Raw genomic sequence first — 13,978 nt, 5'->3', positions numbered from 1 at the left:
TATCAATTATATCTCGGTAAAGTTGAAAAAAATTTGAGGTGAAAACATCTTGCCTTCAAAAGGTCAGGGTTTCCTATTGAGACTAGTCACAGAGGTGCATTCCAGGTTTCTTACTTCTTATTTGTTCCCAGATGGTGTGCAAGGAGGTAGTGATCCCTGGGGTTAGACCACCTTATGTAGCGTGGCAGCTCGAGGGTGTCAGGACACCCGATGAGCTGAGGTTCCAGCTTCATAGGGACCTTCCTTCTTAGACTGCTTTGGCCTCCGGGGGAGGGCTGCATGCCCCTTTAATGCTAGGGTCTCCACAGTTTTCCACTAACCACAGTTGGTGAGAGTCTAAGTTGTCGGTTTTCTCCTCATCCCCTTCTGCCCCTCATCAGCTTTTTCTTCCTGATTTCTTTTTGAAATTCTGTTGTTTTGAGTTGGTATCTTTTTGACTTTCACTTATACTGGTAACACGTAAATGATGACATTGTGGTACAGGACAGACACATTATTCCCATGGCTTCCTTGAGCATTTCTTTCAGTACCCTATATTGCATGCTCTCTTTCCTAGCTGCTAGCCTGCCAGCCCGCTGTGAAAGATTGGAAGTGAATAGGGGGTCGTCAGCCGTCCCTTGTATACACGGGGACAGCATCGCCAAGGCCTCAATCTGTATAGTAACAAGGAATGTTTTGCTTACCTGCTTCCACATAAGCTGCTGGTAATGGTTAGGATTTGGAAAAGGGGAAAACATTCCTGAGATGGGGAATTTAGTCACCTGTAGTTATATATGAAAGTCAACCCCCCAAAAAACAAAGGGACTTCCCTGGCACTCCAGTGGTTAAGACTCTATGGCGCGGCCAAAAAAAAAAAAGAAAAGAAAAGAAGAGGAAAGTCAAAGTCAACTGAGAGGCGGGGAAGGCATATCATTATAGTCTCAGTAGAGACAGAGACTGACAGGCTTTTTCTGTAAAGAGTCAGGTAGTAAATGTTTTTGACTTTGCAGGCCATATAGTCTCTGTTGCAACTAATCAGCACAGAAGTAGCCATAGAAATACATGAATGAATGAGTGTACCTGTGTTTCAATAAAATTTTCTTAGTGGATCTGAAAACTTGAATTTTGTATAGTTTTTGATGTCACAAAATACTCTTGATTTTTTTTTTTCTCCCCAACCATTTAAAAATGCAAGAAATAGGGCTTCCCTGGTGGTGCAGTGGTTGAGAGTCTGCCTGCCGATGCAGGGGACACGGGTTCGTGCCCCGGTCCGGGAAGATCCCACATGCTGCGGAGCGGCTGGGCCCGTGAGCCATGGCCGCAGAGCCTGTGCATCTGGAGCCTGTGCTCCGCAACGGGAGAGGCCACAACAGTGAGAGGCCCACGTACCGCCAAAAAAAAAAAAAAAAAAAAAAAAAAAAAATGCAAGAAATATTCTTAGTTTGTGGACTGTACAAAAACAAGTGATGAGCTGGATTTGGCCCATGGACTGTAGTTTGCTGTCTGTCCTCGGTCATAGGCAAACAGGAAGCAGAGAGGACTGATTAGAGGACCGGGGAAGCCAGGCCCAGAGTTTTTTCTGTTATTTTCTAATTTAATTAATAAAGAATCTTTTACAAAAATCCACAATACCTTTATCTCATCTTAAAAAAGCAACAATTCGGGGCTTCCCTGGCGGCGCAGTGGTTGAGAGTCTGCCTGCCGTTGCAGGGTACACGGGTTCGTGCCCTGGTCCGGGAGGATCCCACATGCCGTGGAGCGGCTGGGCCTGTGAGCCATGGCCGCTGAGCCTGCGCGTCCGGAGCCTGTGCTCCGCAATGGGAGAGGCCACAACAGTAAGAGGCCTGTGTACCACACACACACAAAAAAGCAACAATTCAAAAAGAAGAAAGATGCAAGGATAGAAGGGATTGAAAGCATGCAGAAAGGTTCAGAGAGAGATGTGTGTCAGTCAGGAGGTGTGATGAAAGGCCAGTGGGGAGACTCATACTGGGCAAGGGAGCGAGTGAGGAGAGGGCTGGACACCAGGGACAGAGGAAGGGCAAGTCCAATTAGTGACCCACTGAATGAGGAAGGCAAAGGAAGGCCTTGCTGAGTTAGACCCCACGGGGTGACAGCAGCAGTGGTTAGGCCCCAGAGGGGGTGGCACACACCTGCAGTGGACCGTGGAGTTTTTAGTTGTCTGGAAGATGGAGTGGAGCAGAACAGCCCTGGGGACTGTCCTGGGGGGAGAGACCCCTTCTCTTCTGCTGGTGGTGTGAGGAGTTGGAAAGAAGAAATAAGAAGTTAGGGTACGGGGAATTCACCTCTGTGATGTAGCGAGGATAGCAGTGTGCTGTTTGGTGTGGTTCCTGTAGCAGTCCTGTGTAGGAGCTCTTAGCCTCCACCTAGAGGTGCAAGGACTGAAGTTTGGACGTGAGTAACATGCCCAGAGCCACATAACAAGTAAGTGGTGGAGCTGGCACTTGAACCAGGTTCTGCCGGAATAATCTGGGTTCTTTCCACTAGACTGTGAATTCCTGAGTGCACAGCCGCAGTGTCCCAGGCTGCTAGTTGGAGATCTGCCTTCTGGCACCATGCTCTGTGTTTAGTGTTATGGCCCAGAACAATGCTGCTCTTCTCTCTCTCATAAAAATCTGTTTGTGTTTTGAAGTCCTTAGAAGGGATGGTTGTTTGTTTTTTTTTGTTTTTGTGGTATGCGGGCCTCTCACTGTGGCCTCTCCCGTTGCAGAGCACAGGCTCCAGACGCGCAGGCTCAGTGGCCGTGGCTTACGGGCCCAGCCGCTCCGCAGCATGTGGGATCCTCCCGGACCGGGGCACGAACCCGTGTCCCCTGCATCAGCAGGCAGACCCTCAACCACTGCGCCACCAGCGAAGCCCTGTTTTTTGTTTTTTGTTTTTTTCAATTTATTTTTGCCTGCATTGTGTCTTTTTTTCTTTTTCAATTAATTAATTAATTAATTAATTAATGGCTGCATTGGGTCTTCGTTGCTCCGCATGGACTTTCTGTAGTTGCTGCGAGTGGGGTCTACTCTTCGTTGCGGTGCGTGGGCTTCTCATTGCAGTGGCTTCTCTTGTTGCAGAGCATGGGCTCTAGGGGCACGTGGGCTTCAATAGTTGTGGCAGGCGGGCTCAGTTGTGGCTCATGGGCTCTAGAGCACAGGCTCGGTAGTTGTGGCGCACGGGCTTAGTTGCTCCACGGCATGTGGGATCTTCCCGGGCCAGGGCTTGAACCCATGTCCCCTGCATTGGCAGGCGGATTCTTAACCACTGAGCCACCAGGGAAGCCCAGATGGTTGTTTTTAAAGCTGAAATAGTTAAATTACTCATTTGCAGTAAATCAGATTAGGTAAGCAGTGTTCTCAGAGACAAGATTTGGTAATTTTGGGGGTAATATTTTAAACCTAAGAAATAGTTTTGAAGGATTAGAATCTGAAGAGTCCCATCTGCTGAGTTTGGGGTGAGCTGCTGTACAATTTGTATGAGAGTCTATTATTCTTTTTTTTTTTTAAGATTTTTAATTAATTAATTATGGCTGCGTTGGGTCTTAGTTGCGGCACGCGGGATCTTCGTTGACGCATGCAGGATCTTTTTGTTGCTGCGCATGAGCTTCTCTAGTTGTGGCGTGCGAGTTTTCTCTTCTCTAGCTGTGGTGCGCAGGTTCCAGAGCACATGGGCTTTGTAGTTCGTATCACGCAGGCTCTCTAGCTGTGGTGCGCAAGTTCTCTAGTTGGGGCCACGGGCTTAGTTGCCCGGTGGCATGTGGGATCTTAGTTCCCAGACCAGGGATCCAACCCACATGCCCTGCATTGGAAGGTGGACCACTGGACCACCTTCCAATGAACCACCAGGGAAGTCTCCATTACTCTTTTTTTTTTTAATTTATTTATTTTATTTATTTATTTTTGGCTGCGTTGAGTCTTTGTTGCTGTGTGTGGGCTTTCTCTAGTTGCAGTGAGCGGGGGCTACTCTTGGTTGTGGTGTGCGGGCTTCTCATTGTGGTGGCTTCTCTTGTTGCAGTGCACGGGCTCTAGGCGCCCGGGCTTCAGGAGTTGTGGCTCGCGGGCTCTGGAGTGCCGGCTCAGTAGTTGTGGCACACGGGCTTAGTTGCTCTGCGGCATGTGGGATCTTCCTGGACCAGGGCTCGAACCCATGTCCCCTGCATTGGCAGGCGGATTCTTAACCAGTGCGCCACCAGGGAAGCCCTATTACTCTTAATGTGTTACTAGTAACCTGTTACTGAAGCTCCGAGTTTGCTAAATCAGGTAACATTGTTCTGACATTTTACTTGTTAAAAATTAGAATGAAGCATTAGGAAGAAACATTTATTTTACACATTCTATTTTCTTGATACCCTGTTGGTTGCATTGCATTGAAATTCTGACACGTAATTAAGTTCGGTGCTTGGACTTTGGAATACATTACTCACGCAGTAAAGACAAACAGCATGATACTAAATTGGCAACAGCAAAGTCAGTGTAATTGAGTTATATGGTGAGTCTCACATTTTCACAGGGATGGGTGCACCATGACATCTGGAACTCAGAAGGAAGTGCTTGCCATGGTTTTCCTCTCTTTTCCTCTTACATCCTCATCCTGCCACTGATAAGTGAGTAGAAGTTCTACCCCCAGTTGCAGGATGTGGTGTGACAGGCTGTGAACTGGGTAATAGGTGTCTCGAGAGCGCTTCCAGGATTTCCTTCTAACACGCTTGTCCTTTCAGCAGTGGCTTGGGCTCTTCACATCCTAGCTCTGATTTTGTCTGTCTGTTTGGTTCCTTTCTCTTTGTAGTTCTTAAATGATGCCTTTGGCACTGGCCCTGCCTCGCCTCCTCTAGGCGCCTCCTCTATGCGCCTTGCGGTCCTGGTGAGGCAGAGAAGCCTCCACGTGGCTGCCCTGAGGGCGTGTTGATGGTGCTGGAGGGACAGTCTGGGGGTGGGGCTTCGTGTGACCCAGGTCCTCTGAGCTGGGCTTTGAGGGATTTGAGCTGCTTGTCCTCCAAGATTGCTTTGAAGGAGGAGGGAGTTTTCAACCAGTGGACACTGGACTTGGGGGAATAACGCGCCCGTGGGAGGGAGCTGCGCGAGGCGGGCAGAGGGCCCAGCACAGGGGTCTGGTTTCATGAAAGAAACGTGCTGCTCTAGACCCCAGCTGCTGGAGAGAGCCCTGGAGAGTGGCTTTGGAGTTCTGGATCGGGCTGTTTTGTGGAGGACTGACTGTCGAGCTCTGTGGTTCGGGCTTAATATTCTTGCTGTTCTCTGTGTAGCTTCTGCCCATCGTTCTCGTCCCGGTTCACCTTGTGTCTCATCCCCGTGTTCTGCTCCCTCCTCTCCTGGCGCTGCCCTTTCCTCCCTGTTGGCCGGTCTGTGTGCAGGGCCTAGGGTTGCCAGGTAAGATACAGGATGCCCACCTACCATTTAATTTAGGGTAAAGAATGAATATTTTTTAGTCTAAGTATGTCTCAAATGTTGCTGGGATGAAATACAGTGAGATGGGTGCTGTGGTCACAGTGCCTGGAGCAGAGTCTTGGCATGATGTGGGAGAAGACCGTAAGGGGCTCTTGGGGCGGGATGGCCGAGTGGAAGTGTAGGTGTTGGAAAGAGCGTGGCTGCGTCAGACAAGGGGTGGGGAGAGGGTGGGAGCGGGGCGTTTGGCCTGCGTCAGACAAGGGGTGAGGAGAGGGTGGGAGCGGGGCGTTTGGCCTGAGGCAGGTAGGCGGGCGCCTGGAGAGGTTGGGGGGCAGCGGGATTTGGGTCGCCGGGTTGTGATTCTTCCCTGACACAGAAGGAGCTGGAGCAGGGCTGGCAGGGGTGGTGGGCACGGAGACGAGGGGATGCTGTCAGCTAAGACCTGCGCTCGGGGGCCGGGACGAGTCTCTACCATGGCTCAGTGTCTCACTGTGCAGGCCGCACCTGAGATTGAGGAAGACAGCCTAGGGAGCTACCCTGCTGTGGTGCCGTCGTGGGACATCTGGAGTCAGACCTGTTCAGACCTCTACCCTTGGCATCGGCCAGCTGTGGGAGGCTCAGGTGATCCTTTTCACGGTTGCCCTGAGGTCATCCTTACCTCTCAAGGTGAAGGAGGGTTGAATGAAATGCTGTGTGTGTGGTATCCCCAGCACAGTGCTTGGCATGCAGGGGGCCCTCAGGGTTTAGTTCCCTGCTTTCCTTCTTGCCAGTGAGGTTTCAGATGGACTGGAGAACAGTGGATTTTCGCCATCCATTTGGGATTGTTGGTCTGCCAGGCAGGACACCACAGAAGGAGGTGCAGGTCAGCAGTGGGTCCCTGTGACTCTCCTTACATTTCATTCTGGGAGATCAGAGAGAGCCTTCTTTGAGCTGTCTGTCCTTTCCCAGAAAATGTGGATGGAAATCAAGGGTGTAAGAGGCCCCATGTCATACACGTTCCCTGCTCTTTCAGTCAATTCTGTTGAGTTGGCTTTCTCAGCTCAACACAATGTGCAGATGAGACTGTATTTATAGTCTGCTGCAGAAAGACAAACATCTCCCTTCCCTCCTCGGTTTAAACCAATCTTTTCATGCCAGAGTTTTTCAGCCTTGACACTATTGATTTTGGGGGCCCTATAGTTCTTTGTTGCGAGGAGTATCCAGTGCATTGTGGGATGTTTAGCAGTATCCCTGGACTCTCACCCAGTTGTGACAACCAAAAATGTCTACTGACAGTGCCAAATGTCCCCTAGAGGGCAGAATTACCCACTGTTGAGACCACTACCTTATACTCAGTAGATATAAGAAAAAAGTACTCCTTAGTAATTTTTATTGCTTTTCATGTTATCTAATCAGTGAAGTGCTTATTGAAAAAAGATTTCAATTTTTATTAAACTGAATTCAAATTCTAATCTGTTTTAACTTGTTTAGTTTGGAAAGACTTTCTTTGTGCCATTGGCAAAACATTTCTCAAATCTAAAATTTTTAGCTTATTAAAGGGTTTATTACATTGTTACATTTGAATGATTAGTAAAATAACAAAAGAAAATGTTTCATTTTGTATTTCAGATCACAGTTTGTTATAAATGTACAAATATATTGAATTGATATTTTTAATTAAAAATATGGCTGACAGTTAATTTTATGAATACAGTATTGTGCAATTTTGTAACTGCCTGCCAGAAATCTGAGCATAAAGCCATGGTTTGAAGGGGCCATGAATAAACATTTTCTTTTTGTAAATATGGCTGAAGAAGGAGAGGAGACTCAAAATTTCTTGCATTCTGGGAGTTTGAACTTTGGGAACCAATTTGTTTTGGACTAAATCTGGAAAAACCATTTGTGTACTATAGCCAGAAATTCTTTTAGGCTGTCCTTTTCCAGCCTTGTCACTTGTCTGGAATGTTAAGTATCAGCAGTAGTTTAACGGCCTTTTAGCGCCTTGTATTAAAAAGATCTCCAGAAATGGATCTAAAGAGGTCCTAGTATAAGATTAGGGTTTTTTCGTTGTTGTTGTTATTTTTTTCAAAGCAGTAAGAAGGAGAAGACTTATGGTTCTAAGTTTGAAAAATGCAGGGAGCTTCTAGTTGTTTCTAAATATTTCCTTGTGTTAAATCTTGCAGAGTAATAGAAATCATAAATTAGTATGAGTGGGTTTTTCTGTGGGAAATAGAATTGCGCTTTTGGATTTTTGTTGCTGATAATTAACTCTTTTTTTCTAGTATCCTGTCTATCAGTAGTTGTGGTTTAGTGAAAAGAGTTCAGACTTTGGGCAAACTCCTTACTTCTGTAGCCTCAGTTTCTTCCTCCTTTCCAGGCACATAGGGTGGTTTCGAATCAAATGTGCTGGTGCTGGGCAGCACCGCCCTCCCCCAGGCAGCTTGCTCTGGCATTTACACAATAGCAACATCAGCAAAGTGTCTCACCCTCCTCATCACCCTCTGACTCTGTGCCCTTCACAAAGCCAAATTTTTGAAACGTTCTTCCTTCATCTCCTACTCAACTTTTTATCCCATTCCAGTGAGGTCTGACTTTGCCCCGTCCTTCCACTTGGAGCTGTGTCGGCCCTGCTTGCCATCTCCTCCTTCTGGCCGACTTCAGTGTCCACTTGGGCACCTTCTCCTGTAGATTCGCCCCCAGGCTCCCTTCACCCAGCGTTGCCAGGCAGAGAGGAGGTAGCTGTGAGGGGAAGGGGTGGAAGTTGGAGAGGAACTGCTTTTTCCTTTTCCTTCTTCTGTGGCCACAAGGGCGTTTGGAGGGGAGTGCACACGTGGGGCTGGAGGTGGAAGTGAAGGAGAGGTCCCTCTGAAGGCCGCCTTTCCTCAGTGCCGGAGTTTGCATCATTGGCTTCTGGGAGCAGGTAGAACCACCATATTAAATGTGCACATTAGTTGATAATCACACCCTAATTTTAGGCATGAAGTAAAATCTGTCTTAAAAATGAGAAGACATCATGTTATAATAAAAATAAACATTTAAAAGACACAGATAATAGAGAACAAAGCACTGATTAGCAGTGGGGAGAGGGATGGGGGAGGGGCAATATAGGGGTAGCGGGGTAAGGAGGTACAAACTGTTAGGTATAAAGTAAGCTGCAAGGATATATTGTGCAACATGGGAAGTATAGCCAATTTTTTTTTTTTTTTTTTTTTTTGCGTTATGCGGGCCTCTCACTGCTGTGGCCTCTCCTGTTGTGGAGCACAGGCTCCAGACGCGCAGGCTCAGCGGCCATGGCTCACGGGCCCAGCCGCTCCGCGGCATGTGGAATCTTCCCGGACCGGGGCACAAACCCGTGTCCCCTGCATCGGCAAACGGACTCTCAACTGATGCACCACCACGGAAGCCCTAGCCAATATTTTATAAGTATAAATGGAGTATAACCTTTAAAAATTGTGAATCACTATTGTACGTCTGTAACTTAAATAATGTTGTACAGCAACTATACTTCATTTAAAAATGGACATTAAAAAATAAGCTTTTAAAAATTTCCAGTAAGCTCCTTAGTCAGTAAGCATGGAAGTATTTTGAGCAGTAATGGACTTTTGTATTTAGATTCAGGCTAAGCACAGAATCACATGCCCGAAGGCATCTCCCTGGCCCCTCTCCTTCATGTCTCTGTCTCTTGCACCTTGAATACACGCCCACTTTCACATGTGCAGTGTTTTGACCTGGCAAAGCTCAGACTTTTGTCTGAGTAAGCCTTGCCTTTCTCAGTGGAGTCCACTCCAAGTCTATCTTTAAAATGTACACCTTTAAACGCACTTTCTGGTAGTGTGTTGCAATTCACAATAAGAAAGTTTAAAAAAAATGTATATGTTGAGGAATTCAGTATAAGAAGTCTATTGCATTATGATTTATTTAATTAAAACATTTCTTATTGAATTTCTTTTCAACGTTTTGTTTGGTTTTGTAGAAGTCGTGATTTTATCAATTGGTTATTGGTTTTGATCCATTTAGTAGCAACTTTTACTTACAGACTTATTTATTTATTTTAATTAATTTAATTAATTTATTTATTTTTGGCTGTGTTGGGTCTTTGTTGCTGGGCACAGGCTTTCTCTAGTTGCAGCGAGTGGAGGCTACTCTTCGTTGAGATGCGCAGCCTTCTCATAGTGGTGGCTTCTCTTGTTGTGGAGCACGGGCTCTAGGCGCACGGGCTTCAGTAGTTGTGGCATGCGGTTCAGTAGTTGTGGCGCATGGCTTAGTTGCTCCGAAGCATGTGGGATCTTCCCGGACCAGGGCTCAAACCCATGTCCCCTGCATTGGGAGGTGGATTCTTAACCACTGCGCCACCAGGGAAGCCCCACACTCCAATTTAGTTTGCTAAATTTCAATTTTCCCTTGACAGTGTGATTCCTTCTCAGTGTTTTAGTCTCTTCTTAATTTAAAATTTTAATATGATCCCTACATTTTGAATATGGAGTTTATGAAATAAGAGATAAATGTATTTAGGTTGCTTGGATTGAAACCTTTTTTTGAATTTTAGTAGGATATTATCAATATATAACATAAAAACATCATAGCTAATAAGCAATTTCCTTTTTTAAAAAAGTTTTCATTCCTGGTTCTTGAGGTATAAATTGTGAAATAGAATATTTGAATTTTTGAGTGATCCTAATCCATCCTCCTCGCCTATAAACAAGGCTCACAGAGTTCGCATGACTTGCTTGGGGTCATGAAGGCATGCCAGGCCTGAGCCACAATCCAGGTCTCCTGATTAGCGTTCCAGGGAACTCCCTACCATATATTTTCAGTGTTTCCTGATACGTAATTTTCAGTGGGAAAGAACCAGAAGCAAGTGTTGTTTGTTGACATCTGTGTGCCACAGTGTATAATTAAATGAAGTAGTGAGTAAAAATAATCTTTAGTCATTCTTTATGAAGGGTTTGTCTGACAGAGTGTCTTTTGAGTTGCTGCTTTTATTTTAATAAGGCATTAGTCATACTTGGGGCATGCAGTGTGTTGTTATAGACTACGATAGCTCACATTTATGCCATCATTACTGTGGGCCACCCTGCTAAGCACTTTAGGTTCATTATTTCATTTAATCCTCCCAAAATCCTTATAAGGAAGGTAGTATTATTACCAGCCCATTTTACATATGAGGAAACTGAGATTTCAGAGAGGTTAAGTAACTTGCCGAGGGATACAGATTTGAACAGACATGGTGGGTGGGGCAGTCTCCAGATACTGTAAAAAAAGCACAGTGGATTTATAAGTTATCAATTAAATAACAATTCCTTTTTTTTTTTTTTTTCTGGCTGCTCCACCCAGCATGTGGGATCTCAGTTCCCTGATGATCAGGGATCAACCTGTGCCCTCTGCAGTGGAAGCCCAGAGTCTTAACCACTGGACCGCCAGGGAAGTCCCCACAATTCCATTTAAATAGTTTTAAATAGCAATACATTTAGTGTGACAGAGGGGACAAATGATTCTACTTGGAGGTGAATAGGAGGTGCATAGAGGAGTTCAAAGGAAGAAGTGGTGACCCATCGGGATTCTTGTGTGTCTACAGGTGGGAGGATTAGGGACCACCCCTGTAGTTAACACCAAGGGCTCCTGTCCCGCACTTTGCCAGGGCTGAAGGTGCTTCTTGGTGAGGGATGGCCTCAGAGCTCCTTCGTGGTTTCCAGGACAATCTGTGTTCTCCTTTGCTCAGGGAGGAGCCTTCTTGTTGCAATATAATGACAGTTAAGATAAATTCTTAAGGTCCTTTTGGCATTATTTCTGAAACTTGATTCGTGTGTTTTTCATGGGTGGATGGTTGGGGAGGGTGGAGTTTCTGAATCACTGAAAGAAATTGCCATCCCTGCTCTTGGATTGTTGCACCATTTTTCTGACCTTTGAGCCCTGGTGAGAAAACTTCTGGAATGAGTGTGTTGGGGTTTTTGTTCTCTTTCTTGGTCTACACATGTTATTTTGTACAATAACTATAAATTAGGTTTTATCAGCTCCTCTTTATAGGAGAGGAAACATTTGCAAACATATGAAGTGATGAAGTGATTTGCCTGCAGTCACAGCTTGTGTGGCAAAGCTGGAGTGTGAACCCAGCTCTCCTGACTTGAAGTTCAGTGCTGTGCTGCTGTTCTGAGGCCCGGGGTCGGGTGGGGGTGTGGTGACACATCGCAGAGCCTGTTCACCGCTCTGTTCTCTACTTGTAACATTACCATCAGCTGCGTGAGGTGTATTAGGATTTTGGAGTCAGGAGGTACCTTTGAGATTCCTTAGAATTCAGCCTTTTATTGTAGGTGAGGATCCTGGTTGGACAAGTGACTTAAGATTGAAGACAGTGCTTTTTAGAGAAGAACTAATGGGTTTCAAATTGAAGTCAAAATTTAAAAATAGGGCTTCCCTGGTGGTGCAGTGGTTGAGAGTCCGCCTGCCGATGCAGGGGACACGGGTTCGTGCCCCGGTCCGGGAAGATCCCACATGCCGCGGAGCGGCTGGGCCCGTGAGCCATGGCTGCTGAGCCTGCGCGTCCGGAGCCTGTGCTCCGCAACGGGGGAGGCCACAACAGTGAGAGAGGCCCGCGTACCGCAAAAAAAAAAAAAAAATTTAAAAATATCTCAAAGGCTGGACCTTAAGCTGAATTTGACCAAATGATAATTTTAACAGATACAGGTGTAAACTTTTTCAGAATATAAATTGCACAACTATGAAATGGAGAAAAGTGGAGTGTTTACTGTTCAGTTTCTTTAACGTTTCTGTGTGTTTGAAAATTTTCATAATAAAATGTTATCAGAGAAAAGCAGCTTAGCAGCAGTTTGTGTGAAAGAGGCTTTGTAGTGTTAGGTAACCATGAACTCTGGAGGAGCCTCTGGTAGCTCCTGGCCAAACAGGGTTTTTTCTTAGATTAAGTTGAGAAGTTCAGTGTCTAGATGGAGAAAGTAATAGTCGGCTGGATGCTGTGCTTGCAGACCAGGTCCTCCTCCTGTCTGTGCCAATGGCACAGGTGTGCGAAGTCTGGAGTAGGGGCTGGAGACTCTCAGACCGACGTGGGGGAAGGGCAGACTTATCAAAGCGCTGTGCTGGTCCTCAGATCCTGGGAGAGCTGTGGGCTGAGGGTACCTTTGAGTATGGCTCTCAGATTCAGGTCAGAGGAAAGGAGTTGCAGGGAAGGAGATGCCCTTCTGGCCCCTCTCCCTGAGCCCCCATATGGTGTCCTTCAGTCCATCCTCTGCAGCACCAGGTTTCTCTTTAGGAAGGACACATCCAATCAGGGCGGCACTGCCTTCAGTCCTCAGTGCTGTGTGTCAGACCGAAACCCTTCCCCGCTGGTCGTCACTGTGACGTTTCTCTGTTTGAGCAGGCCCAGGTCTTCAGGGGGCCCGTGCTTTCTTAAACCTCTGACCTGTACCTCCCTCCCTGTTCTGCAAGGGCAGAACCAGGGACGATGTCCCCCTGCTCTCCCCATACCCTGTACATGTATGTCCCTCATGTTTGCAGTAGGTTCATCAAGGATGGAGACCTGTTCACTTATGCACCTCATTCTTCCCCTAGACTGTGAGCCCCTGGAAGATAGGTATTTTTGTCTTAATCAGCTTAGGATGTCCATCTGTTTATTTATCCTTGTTTCACTAGATTCCCAGAGAATTGGCGTTTGGCTTGTCTTGGCACAAAATAAGTGTTCAGTGACTGTTAAGTAATGACTTGCTTCCTAACTTAGTAGTCAGTATGCTCCATTTTTTGTCAGTGGTGCTCCATGTGGGGTTTCCTATAAGCGGCCTCCAAGATATTTTCCATTTTTAAGAGTCTGTAGTTTGATTTTTAGATAGTATTTTACCTGCCATGTGTGGAAGGTAAGAGATGGCCCTTTGTTTTCCTTATGTGACCTCCTTATACATGTAAAGGAAACTCAAGCTTCCTGTGTGGCTGCGGCTATGTAATTAGCTTTAGGCAGGGCTTCTGGAGCTGTAAATCCTGTACTGGGACATCCTGGTAAGAGGTCCAGCCACCCAGACTGCAGCCTTCACACTGAATGCAAGCTTATTTGTGTAAATGAGAGCAGTTGTGCCTCTGCCCTTGCCTAACAATTATTTTAAATAAAAAAGTAGCAGCCCTCTATAAATGAATATGATTATAGCTAAGGTTTTTACTTTTACAGCTGTAACATAATACATACTGATTTAGACCTGGTAATAAGTTTTCTAAAATCTATCCAAAAGGTCGGTTTTATATTAAATAACATGGTAATTAGCACCTTCAAAATGAAAGATATTGGTCAAGAGTACCAGCACTGACTGATAGGACAAGTAGTAAGTCTAGAAGGGGCAGATTGAGCAGTATAATTTTAGTGTTGTTACATTTTGTTCATCTCTTGTGAAATCTTCATTGAGATAAAAATTGCCGGTTTCTGAGGAAGTGCTTGTGTATGGTTGCATTGGAGGCCATATGGATTGGCGGGCAGGGTGAGGGGTTTGGATTGAGACTACTGTCACTAAAGAATGGTTGACCCAGGGAGAGTTACATCATCAGCGCCCACTGATGTGGGGATTCAGGGACCTGTGCTGGGTGTGGCGCAGCTGGGGCATGATGCCTGTCCATGGGAGGGG

The 13,978-nt window shown here is 46.2% G+C and overlaps 1 protein-coding gene across 5 annotated transcripts in view; it reads left to right on the top strand.

The window, feature by feature from the left end:
* The window catches only part of SPECC1L (sperm antigen with calponin homology and coiled-coil domains 1 like), a 122,631-nt gene that overhangs the window by 11,213 nt on the left and 97,440 nt on the right, over window positions 1-13,978 (top strand). The window contains exons 1-2 of one of the 5 annotated variants that reach the window (XM_067700105.1): window positions 5,256-5,369; window positions 5,885-6,008. The exons of 3 other annotated variants lie outside the window; for them this stretch is intronic. The gene's annotated coding sequence lies outside the window, so the exon portion shown is untranslated. Of the gene's footprint in view, window positions 1-5,255; window positions 5,370-5,842; window positions 6,009-13,978 lie in introns of those variants that run through there. One more of the 5 variants, XM_067700106.1, reaches the window with a different exon arrangement.

The sequence above is a fragment of the Pseudorca crassidens genome, chromosome 12 (genome assembly GCF_039906515.1).
Source record: "Pseudorca crassidens isolate mPseCra1 chromosome 12, mPseCra1.hap1, whole genome shotgun sequence".
NCBI classification, from domain to species: domain Eukaryota; kingdom Metazoa; phylum Chordata; class Mammalia; order Artiodactyla; family Delphinidae; genus Pseudorca; species Pseudorca crassidens.
This window is presented reverse-complemented; position numbering and strand designations above follow the sequence as displayed.